This window comes from Macrosteles quadrilineatus, unplaced genomic scaffold (assembly GCF_028750875.1).
Source record: "Macrosteles quadrilineatus isolate MER2022 unplaced genomic scaffold, UCM_ALF_1.0 Scaffold_9__3_contigs__length_116548681, whole genome shotgun sequence".
Classification (NCBI taxonomy): Eukaryota; Metazoa; Arthropoda; class Insecta; order Hemiptera; family Cicadellidae; genus Macrosteles; species Macrosteles quadrilineatus.
In genome coordinates this window covers 31,531,105-31,555,344 of record NW_026542602.1, presented here as the reverse complement: position 1 = coordinate 31,555,344, position 24,240 = coordinate 31,531,105, and the positions used below count along the sequence as shown (strand labels likewise).

At 31.0% G+C, this 24,240-nt stretch overlaps 1 protein-coding gene across 1 annotated transcript in view; it reads left to right on the top strand.

Annotated features, from left to right (window-relative positions):
• Nucleotides 1–469: 469 nt before the first annotated feature.
• The window catches only part of LOC129004085 (neuroligin-4, Y-linked-like), a 42,916-nt gene continuing 19,145 nt past the window's right edge, over nucleotides 470–24,240 (top strand). Inside the window, exon 1 of the mRNA XM_054432476.1 lies at nucleotides 470–561. The gene's annotated coding sequence lies outside the window, so the exon portion shown is untranslated. The remainder of the gene's footprint in view (nucleotides 562–24,240) is intronic.

Sequence of the window (24,240 nt, the reverse complement as noted above, 5' to 3'; positions counted from 1 at the left end):
TTCAGAATTATATTTGAACTGTGGATAAACAATATAAGAAGTAAATCTCTCTATCGTTCTCTTTCAATATGTAAACATAACTTAAATTAAAACACTTAAATTCGTTACCTGCAAAGATTGAGAGAATCCATTCGACTTCCATTCGATAGGTAGATGGTATTTCAATAGGCATTTTGTCAAGAAGATGGTCAATTTACGTCCCCTTTTAAATTAACAGTTAAATGTAGACTTTCTCCTACATAGCACCAATAGCGCTCAATTACTTTAACTCTCCCAAATACAGCATCTTCACCACCTCGCTGCTGTCTACTCACGTGTTATTATGTGACCTATTGCTATAGGCAAGGTGGTAATTTAATGGGTAATGTCTGTCCGAGTAAGGGCCACTTTAAGTTCCGATTAGAATATAAATAGGGCTTAGGGTAGGGCGGTGCTATCGATTCGACAGAGTGCGCGCGCCCGGTTGTAAGCCTAGTGTGCGCCGCGCCTCGCACAGTAGCGGGAGTGTTGACTGTGCATCGTGAGTGCTTCATCACTGGACATGGATTACACCCGACAATAGTAAGTGGTACTACAGTTTGTACACGTCCTAGAATAGCACTGATAAGACAAGCTAATTTGAAAAGCAACTTGGATAATGTCGTAGAAAAAAATAGATTGACCAATGTGTAAACAAAAGCATGATTTCCGTGAGGATAAGTGGGGTATACGAAATGTAACTTTAAATATACTCGGTGTTGCCTTATTGCCCTAGGAGTGAGCTGCTCTAGTAATATAGCACGGGGATCAGAGCCTGGATGCTCAGTTATAGCTTGTGATAACACAGAAGGCCTGAAGTAATGTCTAAAGCGGTTCCGGGTCGAAGCCTAGTATCCTACAACTATACTTATTTCGTGTATGAATATTTCATTTTCTTTAAGGGACTCTGTTTATTTGAGAACTTGTAACTAATTTCTTTAGAGCACGTATTTGATGCAATAAGTAGTAGTTTATTATACTTTTGAATGAGAAAGTGAAAATAATAAAATGTTTCTAATAATAAATAGTTTTTACAAAACTTTTATATTGGACGGAAAATTTATATTTTTATATGTTTATAAGTAAAAAAACTATTTGACACCCCTTTAACTAACATTTTAAGGTATCGGAGGTCGCGCAAGACGTTTAAAGTTGCACTTTTTAACAGTAAGCAAGACTGGCTGAAGGGGAAGGACATGATCCTAGGGAGCCAAAACCCAACTGGACTGAAGCGTCACGAAACATTAGTATATATATTATTACATATTAAATATTATAACATAACAATATATATATCTTATATTGTTAAATATTAAATATTATAACATAACAATGTATAACTTATATTATTACATTTTATTACAGTTAAACAACAGTTTCTTGTCTGGAGTAGTTTGAGTCAGTTTAAGGCATTTCTAATATGTTAGAAGAAGCAATAAATTCACTGTGATGAAATTGCACTAATTATGATATTGTTTAATTTCTTAAATTCATACGTAAGTACAAAATGACTACTTAACTAATCAACAAAATAATTGACGACTACAACTAACGAAATAAAATAATAGTATACATTGGTACATAATTGGATAACTGAACCTGTAATTAAGATCGGAATATAGCTCAGAACTCCTAATTCCATGCGGTCCAATCAAGCCCTCCGCCCAAAGATATAGCCTTCCGCCTTTTGGTTTTGTCTGATGTTTTAACAGAACGTTTTTGTTTTTTTGTCTGGTTAGTCTAAAACAAAATAATTCAGTCATACAACCGTAATTTACACATGGTGTTGCACAATTTATGTTCCTCAAGAGCTACTGAGCTTGTTTCCCACTTTGAGAAAACAAGTTATCCTCCAAAGCTGCAGAATTTATAGTTTAGGAGAATGTAAGCAAAAGTAAGCATTCAAGTGCAATAGGTAGACAGGTAGGTAATATAGAAGATTCAGGAAATAATGAAATTTAGTTAGTATAATCTAGTGTATTGCATTTACATGAGCCATATAATGTTTCTAAGACTTTTGGCAGCTTCCCGCAAACAGGTTGGGCATAACAATTGACAGTATTAAAAACAAACTATATAATATATCTTTCTTTTGTTTAGTTTATTGGGTAGCTTAATACTTTAAAGCTTTCTCCTCACTGTATACTTGTTAACACAGGAAAAGGAATTTGACATGCAATACCTTGTTTGAGGCGCATGTTCGGAACCATATTCTTTATTTTGCTTTGTATGATTGAAACTTAACAAATTACATAATACATTGGTTTAACTAATCAACTCATATTATGTTTTGGATTGGCAAAAAAAAAAAAAAATAGTTGATCTGTTGCTAAAAAATTATTATAACATGCGTAAAATTTTCATTTCTTAAGACCTTGTGACAATTGAGTAAACTGAAGCAGCAAATTTTAAATGTTTGCTTGAATAGCAATTTTCATACCATTTAACGATTAAAACTTCGTATATCCTGGTTTAAAAATACAAATGGGCAACAAAGAGCGATCATATTGAAATAGGATCCTCGTATGCCAACATATCAGGTTAGAAATATATAGTTTTATTAAAAAAAAAATATTAAAAAGCATTTTATAAACACTATAACTCTATAAATCATTTTACACTATAGGCTTAGATAACACGAAAAAATACTAAAGAAGTTTTTAAAAATACATGTTACATTTCTTTACATACACAAAATACTACTGAGCAATATTGGTATCTGAAAAGGCACAAAAACTAATTAAACGGAAATAAATATATTGCGTTGGTAAATTTGAATTGTATTAATTCTTTAATAAAATGAAAGCAACGGTTTATAATTTAAAAAAGCAAAACACAGGCGCATTTACTAAGCTTTCTCACTTCTTTGAATATGATATATTTAATCTTTTAACAAAACGAAAGAGTTCATTTTTGTAATATTTTATTATGTTGTCATAAAAAGAATTTTTAGAACGTGTTACTTAGCTTTGTCAAACAGAAACAATATGACTCATTTTCTGAATTTCGCATAAATTGTTTTTGATAAGCCTAGGTAAGACTTGTGATAAAACGTATGTTATGAAAAGTTACAAAAGTCTGAGAACCGTTGAGATACAATTAATGATGAATCTTAATAATTAAAAGGTCATATAAAAGGACGTAGCGTTAACATCTTTCTAGGTAGGCACCTGAGAATACACAAAGGTCTTTAAACTCATTTAATTTATGACTGTTCAAGAATAACAATCAATTGTAAGGGTATAGTTCCTATATTAGTATACGCCATTATTTTCATAACTTTATAATTTAAGAAGTAATAGGAGAAGGAATACTTAATACTATGTTAAATAGAATTAAATAAATTTTTTTAATACAATGTAAAATTTACTTCATGCTAATACCTTATGTTAAATTGAATCTATATTCACTGATAACTTAATAATGATTGTTTAACAAAATAACACAACAAAATCTATTATAAAATAACAAAAGTATTTTTATTTAGACTGGGTTTGGTTTGAAATATACAAAGGTTTAATATCGCGAATACAATAGAACTGTATCAGGCCCGGCCGTCCGCCTGTGTTCATATTAACGCCCCAGGAAATATACTCTCTGCGAAAACACCGAGCAGAGAAAAAGTTTAAATAACTCGAACATGTTTTTAAATATTTTTTTCTTCATACCACCAGTTAAAAAACAATAATTAATATCTGCACTATTTTTTATGTTACGTTAAGATGTTTACATTGGTAATGTGTTAAGGTTTTTGTTATTGTTTCACTAAGAAGATCTCGATGTAAAAATACCTAAAAGAGGTTGTCACATTGTTTTTTGGTTAGAAAATCCTAGTATGTAGGTTAATTATTTTTTTGTCGAATTTTGTTAACATTATTTAGTTCAAACAGCTAAATTTTAACTTCATTGAATAATTAAAATTAATTTGACAGTTTGTTTTCAGAAACTCAGTCTATATTAATTCCAAAATACTTTTTGACTAAAATTAACTATCATCATAGCAGTTTCTTAGGGTATAACAGTAATGTATTTGAGTGAATTGTAGGCTTATTGTTTAAAATGTATGTTGTATTTATCAATGTTTTTTGTTTCATTATCTATAAAATTAAACTTTTATTTTGAGATGGGGTTGTAGTTTACGATCCGAATATTGCCTTTATTTCTAAAAACATATTTTTAATTCCAAATATGAAACTAAAACTAATGGTATATTCCATCTATTTCTAATAATGCTTCCTGTTAAAAACTCTTCTTTTCATCAGGCAGTTAAGCTTTTTTTTTTTTAAAAAGTATATCAAATCTTTGATAAATTTATTTGGGTGTTTGTCAAAACAGACAAAATTAATGCAGAAAGGAAGGCACCACTTATAGAAGGATAAATTTAGACCATGGATAAAATTAACCACCTCTCTTTATTTAGTTCTCAATAAACTATTGAAATTTCTTTTAATTTGAGCTTGTTTAGTTATAAAGTGCTTTGCATACTAGCATGTTAGTTTTTTTGTTAATACTCATTGGACGCCTCTTGTACTTTGTTGGGTTCGAAAATTTCCAAAAACTCATGACAGTTCATTTTATTAGGTTGAAATACAGTTAAAGGATAGTATTGAGGTACATTCTTATCTTTTCTTTGTTATAACATTATCTATTGTTGTGATGCAGCTATTTTATACAGACAATACAGCAAAATAAGGTACCGCAAATTTGGATTAAGCCACGCAATGGATGACATAAACAGCAAATGCATTTGTAAAAGGGTGTCCCAGTAAGAACGCCGGATTTGAGGAGCGTCTTATCCTTATCTGTATATCAATAGGAATTCCCAAATTATAGGCAATGTTATCAGTATTAGGTCCCATTTGTAGTCATGAATCGCTACACGACGGAATAACGCGTGGTCATAGTTAAAGTGCATTACAAGTACGGAAGCTGCGCGCTATTTACGGCCGGGACAATGCACCAAATGATCCATCTGTCCGAAGATTGATTTATAAGTTCGAATAAATTGGCTCAGTTCTATTTTGGGGATATTTAAAGTCGCTTGTTTTCGCCAATAACCCTCAAACAATCCAAGACTTGAAGGAGGAAATGATTCGTGCCATTAATGGAATTCAACTGGAAGTGTGTGAAAAAGTGATGGAAAACTTTGTCAAGAGATGTCGAGCTTGTCAGTATTCAGCAGGTTGGCACTTACAAGACATAATACTCAATTACTAATCGGAGATACTATGCTTTAAGATTCATGTTTCATATTGTAAATTTAGCGAGAAAATATATGGTTTGTTAACATTTCAAATCCGGCGTTCTTATTGGGACACCCTTTATATTAAACTGAAACAAACTGGCTGATATTGCCCACTGGGGGTAAGCAATAATGACGGCTCAATCAGTTGGAACATTTCAACTCAAACGAACACAGGCAAGATTTAATGGTTCTCTCTGAACCGAATTATCATTGCTTATCCATAGAAACATAATACGAAACTATTATGAATTACTTCACATAAAGGTCACATTCAACTTCAGTGCCTACATGTTAAATATCCATTTTGTTTACTAATAATTACTTAATTTCTAATTTAGTATAAATATTCATACGACGATGCATGTTTATTAATTTAACCGAGGTAGATTTATTTTTACTCTTATATTCAGTCAATTTATCAATGTCATTAGTTTGAGATACAATATTTGACCTTTTAAAAGGCATATAAGGAAGGGTTTAGAAAGGTGAAACATATTTGTTGATAACTGCAAAACGCTTAATGCGAATAAAATTCGAAGCTGAAAATAGTGAAGGAATTACATTGAAAATTAAGATATACGTATACTGTGATAAAAAACCTTTCACAGCATCCGCATCACTCGTAGAAGCCATTGTTATAAACGTAAAGCTCTTTATTTAACAACTGTTTTTGAAAATGTGCTTACAATCCCAATTTTTCATATTTTTGGGGTTTTTAGGAAAGGCTCAGCTAGAAATTTCCCACGAGTATTTGAAAAACAATTTAACTTGGAAATATGGAATCAAAACCCCATATTGTTTTCGTAAATTAAAAAAATTATGAATAACTTAAACGTACACTGCTGTTGGACCATAATTGATTTAAACATGAATACCGTTGTTATTAAATTGTTCATACTGCTTAATGAAAGATAATGCTTAACAATACGTATACACATCAATATAAAATAACCCACTGCTCGTTGAAAAAACAAAGGTTTACTATCTTCACAAATTTACAATATCCCTTAGTAGGTTGCTTTTGTAAACATATTTTTTGTAAATGTTGAAACAATTTAAATCTGTCGATAGTCTGTTGTACAATTCATTTGAATAACTACACAAATACTAATCCGACCCAAAAACTAATTCCAAAGTAACATGCTTTACAACATTTCTTCGATGCTGAAACAAGAATGTGGGAGTTCCATTCATAAACGACTGCCGTATATCTCAACATGGAGATATCACTTCTAATTACTACACAAAGATATGATATCGGAGATAGAATTGCTCAAAGGCAATCCGTTCAGACTCATGTTGGAATGTCTATTCATCTTGTACACATATTAATCTTGAAATTGATTGCAAGGAGCAATAATTGGAAACGTGCATAGGTTAAAAAGGTTGATCTAATTATGTTGCACGGTTGAATGTGTTTAAAGTTATGCATTGTTTCTGACTAAGTCCATTGCATTTTATGATTAATTAATTAATCAATCAGTCAACAACAATAGCAAATAATTATATTGGATAAAAATAGTGTGGAGAGATTTTTATGTGACGTGCTGTACGTTTAAAATCATCTCACCAAGTTTTGGCCAATGCCAACTGGCCAACTGATCTTTCGCAGTAACAAATCAATCATCTCATCTATTGAACAATTACCCTTTACTCATAACTCCCCTAATGAAATTACCCTGCTGTGTTGACGTTGTTTAAACTGAAACTTTTTACTTTAGAGTTTTATATTACTATACAGTATATACCTGACTACTGTCCACGATCTTTTGTATTTTACTAAGACTGCAGCTGTGTTGTGCTTCGGATGGAGCACACCATCAGGTCAGAATGATTAAATTAAGTTATAAAATATTCTTTATAATGAAGTTCGTCAAAGGTTGAAAACGGTACAAATAGCAAGACTGCCAGTAATCAGATAATATCAACCACTTAAGTCAATTCAGACAACCTAGTTGCCATCCCATGATAAAATTTTTAATTTTTTAACGTAAACCTGAAACAATTTGTAACAAGCTAACGTATGCTTATAAATGGTGCATTTACATGTATTGATTTATATATATATTTGGATTGATTAAACTCACTTAAATAACTTAAAAAGTTTTTCTTTGCGTGGATAATAGGTGGCAAATTATTTAAATTAAGGGTTTAAGATTTATTATGGATTTGTAAACAAAATTATCAGGGAATATTGGTTAAATATTCCAAGATGCTGTTGCAATTTGAATAAATTATCTATTTCATTTGAAACGTGTAACAGAGAGGAAGGTTTTACACTTTATATCAGTGGAGCAGAAACCATTCGACTGAGTTGTGGGTGTCCGCACACTTGGAGTGAATCGATCCAAACCACCGCTCACAAACATATAGGACTTAGACGAGAACAAGATTACATTGTATGCTCAACGCTTACTATCGCGTTTTTTTTGTAAAAAAAAAACAATATAAGTGTTTGCTAGAGTTTTCTAGCTAGCACTTACATGGTTTTATTTTATCATGATGGTGGTGATATAATTTTGCTATGTAGGTATGATTACTTTTGTAAAAGTATTAAGTTCATGGATTACTGTATGCAGTTTTAAATATAAAGCTGCTCCCCATTTAGCTATTCAAAAATTATCATTTTGTTGGCTTCCTACCACATTGGAAAAATATACGGAGTCAAAATTAATACTATACGATAAAAACTTAAATTGAAATACTATTAATCAAGCAACACTACATAAACAGGCCCATATTATGTACGATAAGTAAAATGTATACCCGATTTTCTCACATTACAAGCCACAGTGTAGGCTAATAAGGGATGGCAGATGTAAACAATAAATAATCTTAATGGAATCTTTTATTTTTATTTTTAAGAAGGATACAAAACCAATGTAACTACGCGTACATTTATTAATACCATACAAGCTTACTGAATGTTTTTTTAGTAGCATTAAGAATAAAGTTTGAAATATTAAATTAATTTTTGTAGTTGTATTGACTGGAGCTGAAAACCATGGAAATAAATAAATACATTTAAAAAATCCAATCTTCGTGTTATTTTTTTTGAAAATTTCTTTACTTCTTGTTTATGTTTATAATATGAACGAAATATACTGGCTGGTCGATTATATATTTGGTAGCATGTATATTTGGTTTTATATGTTTCACCTAATAAAATGCACATTAATATTTTAGTATTTTATGTTTAAAATTTTTAAAAAAAATTGCTCTACTCAGTTTCCTCACAACTAGCAATTTATCATTAAACCACAAACAAAGTCAGTGTTTCACCGGAATACCAAATATTCTATGAATAAATAATGTCGATACTTGATCTATACTGGGAAATAAGTTTGACTTCAAAGGAGTTGGTTCAAGTCTAGACTTAGTTTAAAGTTAGTCTGACGCTTGACATTAATGTATTCATGCTAATGTATTCTATCTGTCTTCACTACCTTACTCCCATCATCCCTTAGCTATTACCAAGCAAGTAATCTACTTTTCTTCTCTCATATCTTATTTAACTTGGTAGTCCTGGATTTTATAGCAAAGTGAGTTTTATTCATTTTTAAAATATATTATAAATTACGTTTACTGGCTGTTTATTTCAAGTACTTCTCCCTTATTATTCTTTGTTTAGTGGTTACTCGAATGATACAATTATGATTATAACAAAGAATAATGATGATAATTTCATCATGACTAAGGCATACCGGAATGAATTACTTTTCCCTTGATTAAGAACAAATGTAATTAATTTATTATCAATAATATCCGTGATCTGTGGATGCGATACTCTCTGGTGTGGATTAACGCCAATACTACGTGGATTAACGTAGGTAGTGAGGACTACGACTATCCGCAGTTCTATCCTGATAATTAGACCAAATTATAAATTACAAGGCAAAAATGTGGTTCTGATTTCACTACCGTATAAACTGGTTCCATATTTGCCATTGGCTGTACGGGCTTATTAACAATCCTGTCTAAGGAACATGGCGGTCTTATGTCAGTAATAAGACCACAAGATCGCACCACTCAAAAAAATACCTTCGTATGGTCGCCATTTCAATTAAAAGTATTAAAGTAAACAATTATATTATAAAACTGTCCAAGCTACTAACTTGGGTGCAGTTCAAAGGTTTAGGGGGGAAAAAGCCGGAGCTTTTTCTACATATTTAGTTCTTCGAAGTGTATATGAAGGTGCAGATAACTAGGCTAAACGGTTGGAGTAATTATTAAATGATCTACATTGGGAAGGACGGCCAAGTCAAAGGTTTACCGGGCTTTTACCTGTTGTCCGCAATTAAGTATAATAAATATACAAATCTAATTATTCGTTAAATGTTCTTTACAGACGAATATCCGTTGCATTGCTTATACAAGAAAGGCATTGCATTGCATTACAATTTAAAATAAACCACTATACACTTCATAACAACGCAATACATGTTGAGTAAAAAACGTTCATCTATTTATTCCAGACAATTGGTCGCTGTTCAAAGAGTATCGTTACAATAAGAAGGTAGTCAATAAAATGGGAACATTGATACAGGGGAATTTTTATGGCCCTGCAAAGTTGTACGGAAGGAAATAAAACAACTCGAAATATAATGAGCTTGATTGCTTTGGAGATCGAAGTTAGACTATCAATTGGCTATCGGAAATATGTTTAACATATGTTATAAAATGTTAAATGTTTAGACTGAATATAGACATTCTAGATTGTAAGATGTTATAGAAATCCCTTTGTTACGCCCATTTAATTTATTTCATTAACGTAATTTATTCCATCCTATCATGGTTCAAAGCATATTTGAGTGATAAATACGGTTCGTGGTGTTAACTCATTGAGGTGCTTACTGTGAGCTAGTTAGTAGCAGCCCAATAAATAAATAAAAAAATTATAAAGGGCATGGATAGTTTTAAGCACATAATAAATTTAGTTTATACAAAATAATTCTATAGCAGCTTCAATAAGTATAAAAATATAGCTTAAAAATGAAGCTTGAGAAGTGAGAAAGCGAGCCAATGATTTTCCAAAGTGATTTACTGGCGAAGAACGTTATTTATTGTCAGGTCAAACTTCAAGAAGTAAGAGCACAATAAATCGAAAGTCTCTAGTTACACAAGCTTTTCGTATGCCAATAAATGTCACCCTTTATTAGTGGGCTTTACAAAAAACATAAGTTACACCAAGCCCGTTTAAATTGTAAGTGTGTTTAGGTGAGAAATAGTGTATGCAGTACTCTCATAATGATAATCTCTTATTATTAAACAACATTTTTCTGTTTTCTTTCTACTATTCCCTATTTTATGTATATCGATAACCTATAAAATAATAATTTTAAGTGAAGCATATCTATGATTTGTTAAAGAATAGTGTTTCACAGTAAATTAAAGTAATATTTTGGCAAGTATTCTTAAAGTATTGGCTTTGTAGTTAACAAAGATGGCCAATTTGAGCTGATTAAATTAATGAGTGAGTTGGCGTTCTTGCTAACCTTTACTTTGTTCCTTTACTTTAAAATAAGCTCTAAAGAAAATTGAAGATCCCACAGTGTTTCTTTGCTAGGAAGGTAAAAAGTAGTGTCAGCATGAGAAGTTTTGTAAGAAAACCTAGAAGGTAATACAAAAAAGGCTTAAGAGTGTATCCGTTAAATTTTATTTACCGTAATATATAATTGCAGATTATACATTGGTTTCCATTTCAACCCAAGAGAGTAAAATGGTATGGCATCTCTACAGTGATGTAAACAGCTCTAAAACAAAAAGTGATAAAATTATAACAATCCTTAACAAAATGGACGTGGTTAAACTTCGATTGCGTATTAAAATATAAAAAAATGGCTTATCTAATTCTTATTATTTTCAATGTTCTATGAACACTATACTATGGATATTTTCTTTACAGAGAATTTTTACTTAAATTTTAATTCTGATATAAGAATGAGAATGAGAATGAGACGCGGCTTTGATACTTCACAATTGTCTTGGGAAATAAAGTCGGAGTAGATCTTGATGCATATGTGGATATTGTAACTCATTCCGTAGGCCTACACTCAAAATATAGTTGATGAATAAAATTTTAATGGTGACTTTTTTCCTTTAACCCTTTATAAAGAAACATAATAATTAATCATAATAAACAAAAAATAACTTATATTGAGTAATAAAACGAATGTTAAATATGCATATATATGGTATATATAAAGAAGAACGCCTAAAACGGACAAATATAGGCGAAACTATAAAATGACAGAGATATATTTTACTTAAAGACAGTTTTGAGGTAATAGTCATAAACATAAAACATTATTAACTATCTGTTACTTATTCTTAAAACCTACACGTCGTTAGAGTTTACGCTAGTAGCTTGCTGTTTAAAAAACTACAAACGGTTTTTTGCAAATCAGTGTGTAATTTTTATAGATGTTTTTTTTTTTTTTTCACAACCTTACATAACAAAGTGAAGTAAATTAATCTTCGGAATTAATCTGAATATATGCATACCTCATTTAATTGAAAAGTCTTATAAAGTAACGTTGGTCGAGCTATTATTTATCAATTAAATTTATCCTACTATGAATTTTAGGTCATAATATTAGCCTGATAAAACAACTTGTATATAAAGGATATTAATTTGTAACGTATTTCTAAGGTAGAAAGAGCAGATTGTTCAATACAGTTTATACTGAACAAAGCTCTTCAAAACAATTTATTTACGAAAGCCCTCCAACTGAGTGGATTATAAATCTTTTACAGAACAAGGTTCATCATAATAAAACTTCTTTGGCATCGAATTTACACAAAAAATTCACCATTTTCGTTGAAATAGATTAAATGTGGTGTTGAATACTCAATTGAATACTTAAAAATTTTAATCAATCGTAAGACATAAAAAAAAACAGTTCCACTGCATAGGATGTACAATGACACATTATTGTTTAATATAAATCTCTATAGAAATTAAACAAAAACCTTTAGATTCTATAGCATATTTAAATATCTAAATCGCTTCAAAGGGATACCTAATAATAGTTTATAATCAATTGATAATCACAAACTAATAAATCATACTGTACACTTAAATAATGATAACTTTGTTATGTTTGATGTTTATACAGATATATTTGCTAGGTGTTGAGTAACCAATGCAGTACATAAATAACCAATAACCAATAACTAATAATTAGTTTATAAATTGATATTGCGGTTGAACTAATAACAAACGATGATTGAAATTCGTAGGTGAGTTATTACGAATTCACAATGCAATTTGTAAATTAATAAACACCTACAAAAGATTTTCAATGTGGTATTGTGGCATTATAGTTGTGGGCCTATTATAATGTGGTATTATTATTAGTAATCTAACGAGTTCCAATTCAAAATATTAAAGTGTTCTGGGAACATGCATATTATGTTTAATCCTTGTATTGTACCAAAACGTTGCTCCCAGAATTACTAGTCATCATAATATAGTTAAGTGACATGGTTGGTAAACATAACCGAACTATTGTGGTGGGCTGTTTAAATTTATACTTAAATACTGTAAAATTAATTCATGGTGGATCACAGATAAACATGTAGAGTGTTGAATGATATATTTTCGAAAAAAATTATTTGTATCTTACCACTGTTATAAATTCTTAGCCATTAATGATTCAATTCCTTATATACTAATAACATTTTATATGTTTTGATATAAATATTTTTTCAATTTAACTTCCCGATTACCACAACTTACTGGATGTAGTTATTTAGTTACATACTAAACAAAAATATTAAATTTATTTTTAAACAAGGTAGTATTTTTCCGACTTTATAAAACAAAGAAGCTGATAAGAATATCTAAGAATAACATATCTACTGATAAGAAGCCGTAGGTGAATATATCGTCACAGTATTATATCAGTACATACATTTTACTTACATTTTACCTAGCAATTATTTATTTATAGAAGTATGCTTAAGAGCCAAGAGATTATGTTACCAGTCTCGTAGAACTTTTATAACATTTATTTATTTATTATGCCATTGCTTTGCATGAATAATGCAGATGTGTTCGTAAGTATATCCAACTTAAACAGATTGTTTATTAAACTAGCAGAAGCAGTGAGCTGACATGTTGAATTGAAAACTTTGGCTCCATCACTATTGGATACCACAGAGTTTCCTTTATTTACAATTTGGCTCACTGATAAAAGATTAACTTTTAAGTTAGGCACGTAATAAATATTACTTACATTTACTTCCGAGACCTCAGCAGAAATACATATCGGAAGTTTCAAATCACCAATGGTATCAGTCACCATTGTCTCATTATTAGCTGTGGTGATCGTTAATGCTTGGCCTTTTCTTGCGAACAGAAGCATATTAACGTCAACACATAAATAACAAGATGCACCACTGTCTAAAAAGAACTCATTACTAACACCTGATTGCGTTGAAAATGCAGCAAAGAGTGATGTATTAGATTTGCCAGAATTTACGTTATTTTTTTCCCACTACTCTTGTAGATGTGACCGAGATTCTTTCAGACGTGACCGTAAACATAGCATTTATAAAATCTCGGACCTTTCCTCACATTTTTGTCAGAACTACTAGTGTTTATGTTCTTTTGATACGCTTTGTGAACTGTCCCTCTCGAACTGGAACCATACAGTGCATAATCAGTTCCTGCAAAAGTCATATCACGTTGTACTGGAGACACATCCTGCAATAACTTCGTTTTTATCGGATCCGCCGTGACTTTATTGCCTGAAGATTCGATGTCCATTATCATTGGTTCATACCGGATGGGTAAACCAGCTAGTAATATTGTTCCAACCCATTCATCGGTCACCTTCAGGCCCACATTTGTAAGCTTGTGAGCAGTTGTGACTATGCGGTTCACGTATTCCTCAACAGAACTACAATCTTCCAGCTTTGTAGTTATTAGAATACGGAGAAGTCTAACTCTCCTGCTTGATCCATCATCTTCAAAAGCCTTCGTTAAATTGTCCCAAGCTGCCTTTGCGGTGGTCGTGTTTTGAATATGTACATAATTCCATTTGTGCCCTTTTTCTTATCCTATTCTACACCAGATACACAGTCCCACAAATCCAAATTTTCCAGGTAAGCTTGTACTGCAAACTTCCATGTATCAAAATTCTCACGACCTTTAAGCCTTTCAATTGGTAATGAATTTTGAGTTATATCGCTGTTATAAACTTCTGAAGTCGGCATTAAATGAAGCACTGAATAAAATATCCTGGGTCCATAACCTTTTGTAGAAGGACTTAAATTGTGTAGAATGATAAAGACAAAAGGTGTATCAGGTACAAGATTTACTTGATACAAAAACACAACATAACTTTTCACATAACACAACTGGTATCCATGACAACTAACTTATACAGAACACATGTGATAACAAAATGAACTATATTCACAAATCATATTTCATCATACATAAAGTATTATAAAATTGCTATGTAAAGTGTTCCATACAACATACACAGTTTTTAAAAAGATTAAATTTGTTTGTTTGATTATTATGTGTGTGGTATATGTTTAAAAATGCTATGTATGTTCAAATAGATTTAGGAACATCTCATAGATTCAATCCAAGCCCAGCATCCACGTTCTCAAGAGACCAGTTTGTTTAAGGCTCGGTTGAAACTCTTCCTTTAGAATAGAGTAGTATTGTTGTTGCCATAGCAACAAACGTCTTGGCTTTCCATCTTACTGTAACTTTACACGGCACACCAACTTTAAAAGTCGAATATTCCCAACATATATCAGACGGCAGACTAGTACTTTTAAAATGCAGTTATATTTTTATAGTTTTAGAGAAAGGTATTTAATTAAAACTAGAAAACTTAAATAATATACTGCCACTTAAATTATTATTTTTTAATTATTATTAATTACTTCTAGAGACTTTAACATCCGTTATTGAGAAAGGTCTTAACTTGTACTTTTAGAGACTTAATTCTAAATGAATAGGTAACTTTACACAGGAAGTTATGGGGAAGGAAATAGCTTTGTGCGGTAAAGTGGTGGGTTTTTAACAAGAGGATTTAACGTACGGACAATGTGCATAATAATGATGAAGGTTTTTTCTATAAGTATCTTCGTCTTTATTTTCTGTTTTTCAGTCTATCGCATTTTATGTTTCCATATTATCTATTTGTACAAAAAATATTTTCATTTAGTTTTTAGAAAGAATTTTATTTTCACTGAAATCGGTAAACGTAATTGATATGATATTTGTTTATACATAGTGTTAAAAAAAGCCTGGGACATAATAATTAACGTAGTGGTTTTTGGTTCAAAATAAAGAGAAAATCAAGTATGATTTTTTTTCCCAAAATCACTTCGTTAACCAGATATCCGCCATTTTTTATTTTTTACATAAACATTTTTATCTTTGAATTTTTGACCGATCTTTGCGAAACTTGGTGTGTACGTTAAGGTAGAAGAGACCCATGTAATAAAAATAAACCATCCTTATTCAACTTAAAATTTCAAAATGAAGGCCATTTAAATTTGTTAAACTTAAATTACACAAAAACGGCGGATTTGATGAAAAAATGTCTTGAAAGCTATTATTTAGCATTTTTATTTCCCTATCAAGTGGTACCAAGTTAAAAAAGATCGAATGAGAAATAGTTGAAATATTAAGATTTTTAGTTGTACTATTGGGTAGAATAAGGTTATGACATTATGTTGTTATGGGGTTTGCCCCATTTTACAACAAAAAATCATAATATTTCTATTTCTCATTCAATCTTTTTTATAACTTGGTACCGTTTGATAGGGAATTAAAAATGCTAAATATAAGTGTGCATGACCTTACTTAAAATCAGTCGTTTTTGAGTAATTTAAGTTTAAACAGTTTTAATGACCACCATTTTGAAACTGTAAGTTAAATCAAGTAGATTTTTTTCTAAAATGGGTCTCTTCAACCTTAACATATTATCATTCTACTCAATTGAAGTCCTTTTACAACAATGTATTATTCATGTATAATGTATTATTATTTCTACCAAGAAAATGGCGTAGGACCCAACACAATAATAATACTTACGTAAATTCTTAGCCGAATAAAACAAATAGTTATACGGGATTTGAATTAGCTTATTAACTTGGGATTTTAAATTTCCTTTTACACCTTGCCTAAATATATTAGTTTTTACATAGTTTTTACTTTTTGCGACCCATGTACGAGCAGGATATGGAGGCGTGCCAGAAGTGTGTCAAGACTCTACTGAAACGGGAGTTGGTTGTGATCTGACCTTTGTCCTGGTGACGTGGCTAGTGCAGCGTTGTTTAAGCTATTATCTATTAATTGTATTATGAATTCAAAAAGAGTGTTGGATTGCAGTGTGTTTTTTTCATTTAAAAGGTTGTTTGTATACATTTTGGTGGCTCTGTAAAATTCAAATTGTAATAATTGATTTCGTCTCCCGAGCGCCGAGTCTCCCGAGCGCCGAGTCTCCTGAGCGCCGCGTCTCTCCAGCGCCGAGCAGGCTATCTGGCATAATCTGACAGTTTTGACAGCCGATTTGGAATTCACAAGAGCAACGAACTACGGTAAAGGCGTGTGCCCAATTGAGCATTGTAGACAATCAGAGCTGGAATGACGTTAATTTTACATACATTTCATTACAGATATGATACGATTTGATACTCGGCGCTCGGGAGACGGAACGGCAATAAATTCTGTAATTGTTAGACCTTTTTACCAAATTTTAAATCCTAATTATTGTATATTGATGGGTACATAATTGGTGAATGTATTGAGTTTTTATTATCCACCTTTAGTCGACACCAGTCAAACTGTATCCATGGCAAAAAATATGTAAAAGTTTTCTGGATTACTATAGGAGAAAGTCCTAAATAGCAAGAAAGAAAATTGAATAAGCAGTAATAGTTTAAAATACATTATTAAAATAGTATGGTTATTGCTTACATTAGAATCACCTAAATTACTAATAAAACTTAATAAAGCACCATACTGAGTAGGATAACACTAATCTACTTATTCCAGACTATTGGACGATATGCATAGAGTATCGTTACAATAAGTAGATAGCCAATACAATGGGAACATTGCTACCGGAGCATTTGCATATTCTATGGCCCTGCAAAGTTGTACCGTGGGAAATCAAACAACTAGAATGGAAAATGAGTTTGATTGCTTTGGAAACAGATGCTAGACGATCTATTGGGTATTGTAGGTGTTTGAAAATTACGTCATGAAATGTGAATATGCAAATTATAGGTAGTAATAACTAACATCTTTTTAGAGGCAGTTTAATTTCCACGATATTGGAGGCTTTCCATTTATTTCATTTTGGTAATTGTTGAAGCATATTGCGATGGTTTTGGACGGATCATAGTGTCTACCTAATGAATTAGTTAACTCAAATTAGTTATTAGTTAAGTAGTATTAGTTTTTTTTCAATAGAGTACATATTTATAAAGTTGTTTATACATTCAATTTAAATTTGGTGCTCTTTTTTATGTATGCATGCTCCAAATTTTGCTTTAACCTAAACACAAAGGTACAGGTATAATTTTTAATACTAACTCCTTAAAATATGATCTCATTCGTTATTTAGTATTTTCTGGTCTGTTAAAAAATGAAACGACCTTTATTTTATAACCATTATCTTTGTTTGGAGTAATTTATTCACCACTCGCATGTGAAAGTGGACCTCTCACACGATTGATCAATACTGGATGAATAATTCAGCATGCAATAGTGACCACTAGCTTTGAAAATCACATCGACAGAGACAAACGAATTATTGATGAAAGCTTAAAACTTTTGGCCCATAGTTTCAAATTATCCACTCAGAATATAGAATGGGCTTTGTTTTGGTTTTGATAGATTAAAATATAATATTATCATTACGTGTAGTGGAAAAATAAAAAATCTTTATTAAGCATGTTATTAACGATTAATTTTCTAAAGAATAATTGTAGTTAACTTGTAATAAGGAAATGATTGAGATGCTAATTCCGGTATACATACCTTCGTCCCCCTTCCTTCCATTTCAGAACTAGAAGCAGAGGGGTGTTAGATAAAAACAAGGACTATGTATCTAGTTGGGTAGCTCATGTTTATCCTCCTAGAGTAGATCAGCGGTTATAGTGCTCGTCTTGTAATAAAAATGCCACCGGTTCAATCCTAAAAATGAGTGTAGCTTTTTGATGGTTTGAAACTGTACCTAGCTTTCCTTAATCAGTGGGCTTTCAATAAATGGCTCTCACTAATGAAACAGCTTGTCTTAGTCAGTACCAAAGCTACACAAGGCATCTCACTCCATTCTACTTTCATTCCTCACTCATATTTGAGTTAAAGTATGCACATAGGTGGCGTCCTTGTATAAAACGGATGTGAATATAATATGAATATCACACAAATGGATCCTGAAAATTTGCAGGATCGTGTGCCAAGCTCGATACATAGTCAACAACTTATAGGATAGAGGTAAAGCTTAGACATTTGCACATGGTGCGAACAGTATGTTTTACGGAAACAGACCATTTGTGAATAATTTAATATAAAGGACTCTTCCGTTGGAATCAGAAAAATGAAATAAATAAAATAATAATGAATAATAATACATAATAATCAGCAAACTGACACTTTCTCCCATTAGCTTGACATTAAAATGTCGTGTGTAAACGAAGCTGGTGACTATGAAAATGCTTCTTGGGAAAATGGCAAAACTACAATTAGTACTTTTCACTCATTATTCCTACTGCATTTGGTCTTGAGCAATTTTGTTCAGAATTACATGGACAAAAAGGACTATACCCTGATATTAAATGGGTTTTAAGAAGAAAAATATGATTATAAATAAAGGTTTAAAAACAAAGATGAAAGGTATTTCTGTTTTAATAGTCTTAAAAATTAACACTTGAAATCATAAAAACGATTTTACAATATGATTTTCTAGTAAAGTAGACGTAGGATATGCTTTATTTTATTGGTAGTTTAAACTTTTAAGTGTAGTTGTTGTTGCAAAAGTAGCTTGGAATCCAAGCTTTTGATTTGCTAATAAACAATCGCTTTTTCATTGGTCGTTTCTTACCAAAAATAAATAATAAATTACACTGCCATTTGCTCACCTGTTTGAATTGAAAATGTGTTTGGACTATTTTAAATACAGCCATTAAAATAGTTTTCAGGGCTACTGAAAACAACTGAACAATGGCTTAAAACACAATTGATTATTTCGCAATCGTTGGTCATCAGAAAATACTATGATTAATGATTTTGTATTTCATGTACGTAGACACTATTCAAAATATGTAATAATATACTTTTTCATGATTCGTTACAAAATAATGTTAGGCTACTGAAAAAGAAATTTAGAGTTGCTCTATGGCAATAAATATTAAGCTTTTAAAAATAAGATAGCGATTTCAAAATGATAAATGAGACGTTGTATTGAGTCTATCAAAATTACTATAGACACTAGATGTTCCTTATATATCTATATAATAGTTTTATTATTCTCCCCTAAAACTACGTCACGAAAACAAACCAATATAACAATCTTCATTCTATTATCATGAAAAAATTAAATATAGTTGCGTTGCTTGAAATGGAGTTAAAATATACAACATCTACCATTTTCTTGCCATTGGTCTTGTGAAAATGGGACGAGGTTTTGATACTTCACAGTAGCCTTGGGAAATCAAGCTAGTATTTCTTGATGCATTGTGCTTAACCTGATGCATGTACTGAAAATAGAACTCATTCGTACATAGTGCTTTGCTCAACCTACAGTTTGTGTAAGAAAGATAAGAAGATTGTTATTGCAGAATGATTATTAACAACTCAATGACGACTTATCGTTATAATTTTTCTGCTATTTTCCCGATAGAACATATACAGTGCATCTATAGTTTGTCATGGATTAACCGTATATTAATGTATGTATACATAAAAATATTTGCGAAATAAAGAACTGATTGTGTGATTCGATATTCACTGAAATATTAAAATAGCTGATAAAATTATTTTCTTGTAACATCAGATAGAACTGATCATCTTAGGACCTACGCTTTTATTAAATCAAATGTCCTACTGTAATGGTTAAGTGATAATAGATTCTTTGTTAGTACTGGCAAGACAAGTGTGTTGAATTCAATACGTAATGAATAAGATGGTGCGTTAGTTTCTGATGATACTTTTTACGACTGATGCTAACCCATTTTTCCTTGGTACCATTGATTCACATTGAGACTACTGATAAGTTATTTGACTCATGCCAATGTTTGAACTAGGTTTTATAACAATTAGGATGATTTGATTTTGTTTGATTACCTTAAACATAAGAAATTTTTTATGTCCTGTCGGATTTAGTTTAAAGTATTTAAGCCTGCTGCTAGGTGAAAATAATTCATTGTGTTTTGTTATGAATGTCGATGGATTAGTATATGATTAAATATCTTTCCAATTTTGATAAAAACTATACCCACAAACAAATCATTAATAACAATTTACATACTACTCATAATTATTGCATAGGAGTTTTGAATTTAGAGCTTTTTCTCCTTAACCATTTAACACACTACAAAGTTTCATCACAATAAAGCAAAAATAAGGTGTAGAAATAAATTGCAAAATCTACGTTTTGGGTGTCAAAAAATTGAAATAAAAAACATTTACACCGGGTAAAACCCACAATACAACCCCGCTCCCATAGGAAAGTCATACTGGTTCGCGAGATCTTTCGAGTAAACGTAGATTTAATTGTTTGTACCAAATTACATGAAAATCGGATGATTTTTACTTCAGTTCCTGCTTATGGACACACATCTGTATACAGGGTGATTGATATAATAGGGCCAGCAGTTTTATTCGAGATATAAGAAGAAGCTATAAGAAGATATAAGAGATTATAAAAAAATTTTAAATTTTAACTGCTTTACATTTTTATTTAAACAATTTTGGTCAAGTTGAAATAAATAATTTTGCCACAATTTTTCAAATATGGATGCCATCTTCAATTTTTCTTATGGAAGACCCTATGTTTTATGATTTTTTTTAAAGTAAAATGTTCCTCCTGAAATTCCCCACAAACCCTAAAAATGTTCGCTGGCATGTCTGGGATTTAACTCGTCATCCTGACTTCAAATTCCAAGACGTCGGGCAACGCCCAGCATTTATGTAGAGTTAGACCATTGTAGTTTACAATGAATGAATGGAATTTTTATAGCATAAATAAAAAAAATATGCACAGCTGTGTGTTGAGTACTACAGGTACTATTATAATACATGATTTAAATTTATTACTTGGATTAGTACATCATATTATGTTAAACAAATGTACATTGATAATTTTCATTGACTTACGGGTTTCTGAGATAAATCCAAACTATACTTTAAAAACGTATTTATAAAGTAGAAAGAGCGAAAGAGCAGTTTTTTCAATGCAGTTTATACCGAACAAAGCGCTTCAAAACACTATATCTGTGAAATCCTTCTAGCTGAGTGGATTATAGTTTTATACAGGTGAAGCCTTATATAATGTTATTCCCTCCCACCAATCAATTATTAAATTAAACATTTCCTCTCATCCTTTTCAATTTGGAGTTAAATACTCAATTTGTTGGATATATTGCTAAATATTTTAAATTTTAAAATAGTTATATTGCAGGAATACAAATTAACGGTAATAATATTATATAGTTCTGCAAAGGATCGTTCACAAAAATCACCTAGATTATACAGAATAATTATAAATTTATATTATAGATTAGGGCCATCGTTGGTGCACATAACATAACAGCACAGCGATTGATTGGCGAAATAGTAAAATAAATTTGTGGAGATTGCACAGACATCTGTGTGAAGCATTAACATATACACATTCAATCCAATATAAAGTTTACAAATATTATTTATTAATAATTTCAAATCATTCATTTATGTTTTGTTCAGAAGTAATTGATTTTCAAAATATGGTAGCTTCAGTAAAGAGTTCCGTTTTTGAAAGACATAAACGTTATAATACACACTCGCGATTTCTCTTTATGTAATATAAAAAAGACTGAACGATAATTTACATAAGGATTCTTGTTTTGGAAAGGTAAACGTTATAATGAATGGTAAGGATCTCTCAAGGCGCCATTATTAAGTTTAAACAAGCCCTCTCATGTGGAGATTAATTCTGATCTGTAAATACGCCTACTTACCTCTCCAGCCTAGCGGGTTTTCATAGTCTTTTATTCTTTATTTTGTAAACTCTAGAGGCTTGTTTGTGGAATCTTTACTTAGAACTTACATTTTCGCATTATACGTTTTTAAATGACTTCACAGGTTAAATTGCATGAGTCATAGTTTTATAAAAACACTGAATTGTATTAAAAGATTTTTTACATTATAAATATTTTTTTTAAAGGATAAACAAATATGTTCAGTAAATCTGTGTATTCAATTTAATTGAATTCCATTCATTAGTTTTCACGGTAACATCATTTTTTAAATGGTACAAAGTTCTTGATAAAATAAAATAAATATTTAGCTTGGAACTTAATTTATTTACGGATTCACCATATTAAAGGATAAAGTAAAATTAGCGAGAGGATGGTTATAATTTACAGCACTCATATATATGAAAAGCATAAAAGAAACCACCTTAATTTTGTAAAGATAACACCAGGAATTGTAGGAATTGAATATTGCACAAGTTAACGGATTTCAACTTAAATACATAGTTGACATTGCAACAAAGTCATGACGAGTCGAAATGGTTCCATACGAACAGGCAGATAAGGCGTTTAGAAACACCAGACATGCATACTACTTTTAGTTACATAGGACCCAGGACACTAAAGATTGCTATGAAATTTAATAAGTTCTGACCATCAGCATTCAGAACACCTAGAGTAAAATACTGCATTGGCAAATAGAAGAACGTAACAATTTGGACGCTTCGGTGATCTACAAAATAAGTTTCATTCCCATCGACTGTGATGGCTTTTACATTGGACACATTTAAGACTTATAAGACATAAAGTTAGTATTTTCAAGTACAATCATAGATATGTTAATTAAAAAGTACTATAAACCAAAATTTGTTACTCTGTACATTTATGATTGATATCCCTATATCATTTTATTTAACTACCGCAAAGGGCACTATTAGTTTTATAGCATCCTCATTTAAAAAATAAAACTACCTGGTCTGGTTTCTACACCTATTAACGAAACCCCTAATTTTCTTTGAATAATACAAAGAATATGTGTTTTAACTGATACTTTAGCATTGAATACAATATTTAGTGTATTAATTGCAAACACACTCATTAGGTAATCACACATAAGTCACTATGAAAGTGAAACTGTTTAATTAATGCACTTACAAATTCATACGAAAACAAAATTTGTAGTTTTATTGTTCACCACTTTTTAGAGCAATGCAAAACAAAGCATTTTTCATTGAACATCACCGGCGTGATCACAGTTATTTACGCTTCATCCGTTCTGAACTTTACACCACAACAAATGCGGACGGACGTACGTTTGTCCAACGGAGATAAGCACCGAACAGGATAGCAAAAAAATATCCTCTCGTTTAATCCTATACACTAAACCAGGTAAAATAAATCGCAGGAACCAATCCTATCCAGCGTGTTCAACTGTCGTTGCCAGATATAACATAAACAACAAACCTTCACTAGCGCCACATGTATAAATCGGTTGGGTAAAAATTTCACTTCTTGATTTCTTTGGGACTCTGAGTTTGTAAATAAAACTAACCAAAAAAATAAAGCCTTCAGTAAGTTTTGGTATCGGTAAGTCTTCGTAATGGCAAGATTAAGTTGATTTTAGACACAAGATTGATGACTGTTTATGTACAATACTCTAGAATATACAAAATTATCTTCAGAAATTATTTTCAACTATTTTAAACTATTTTTTTTAAGATATTATTTTTAACTATTTTCAAAAGGTTTTATTAAAATGT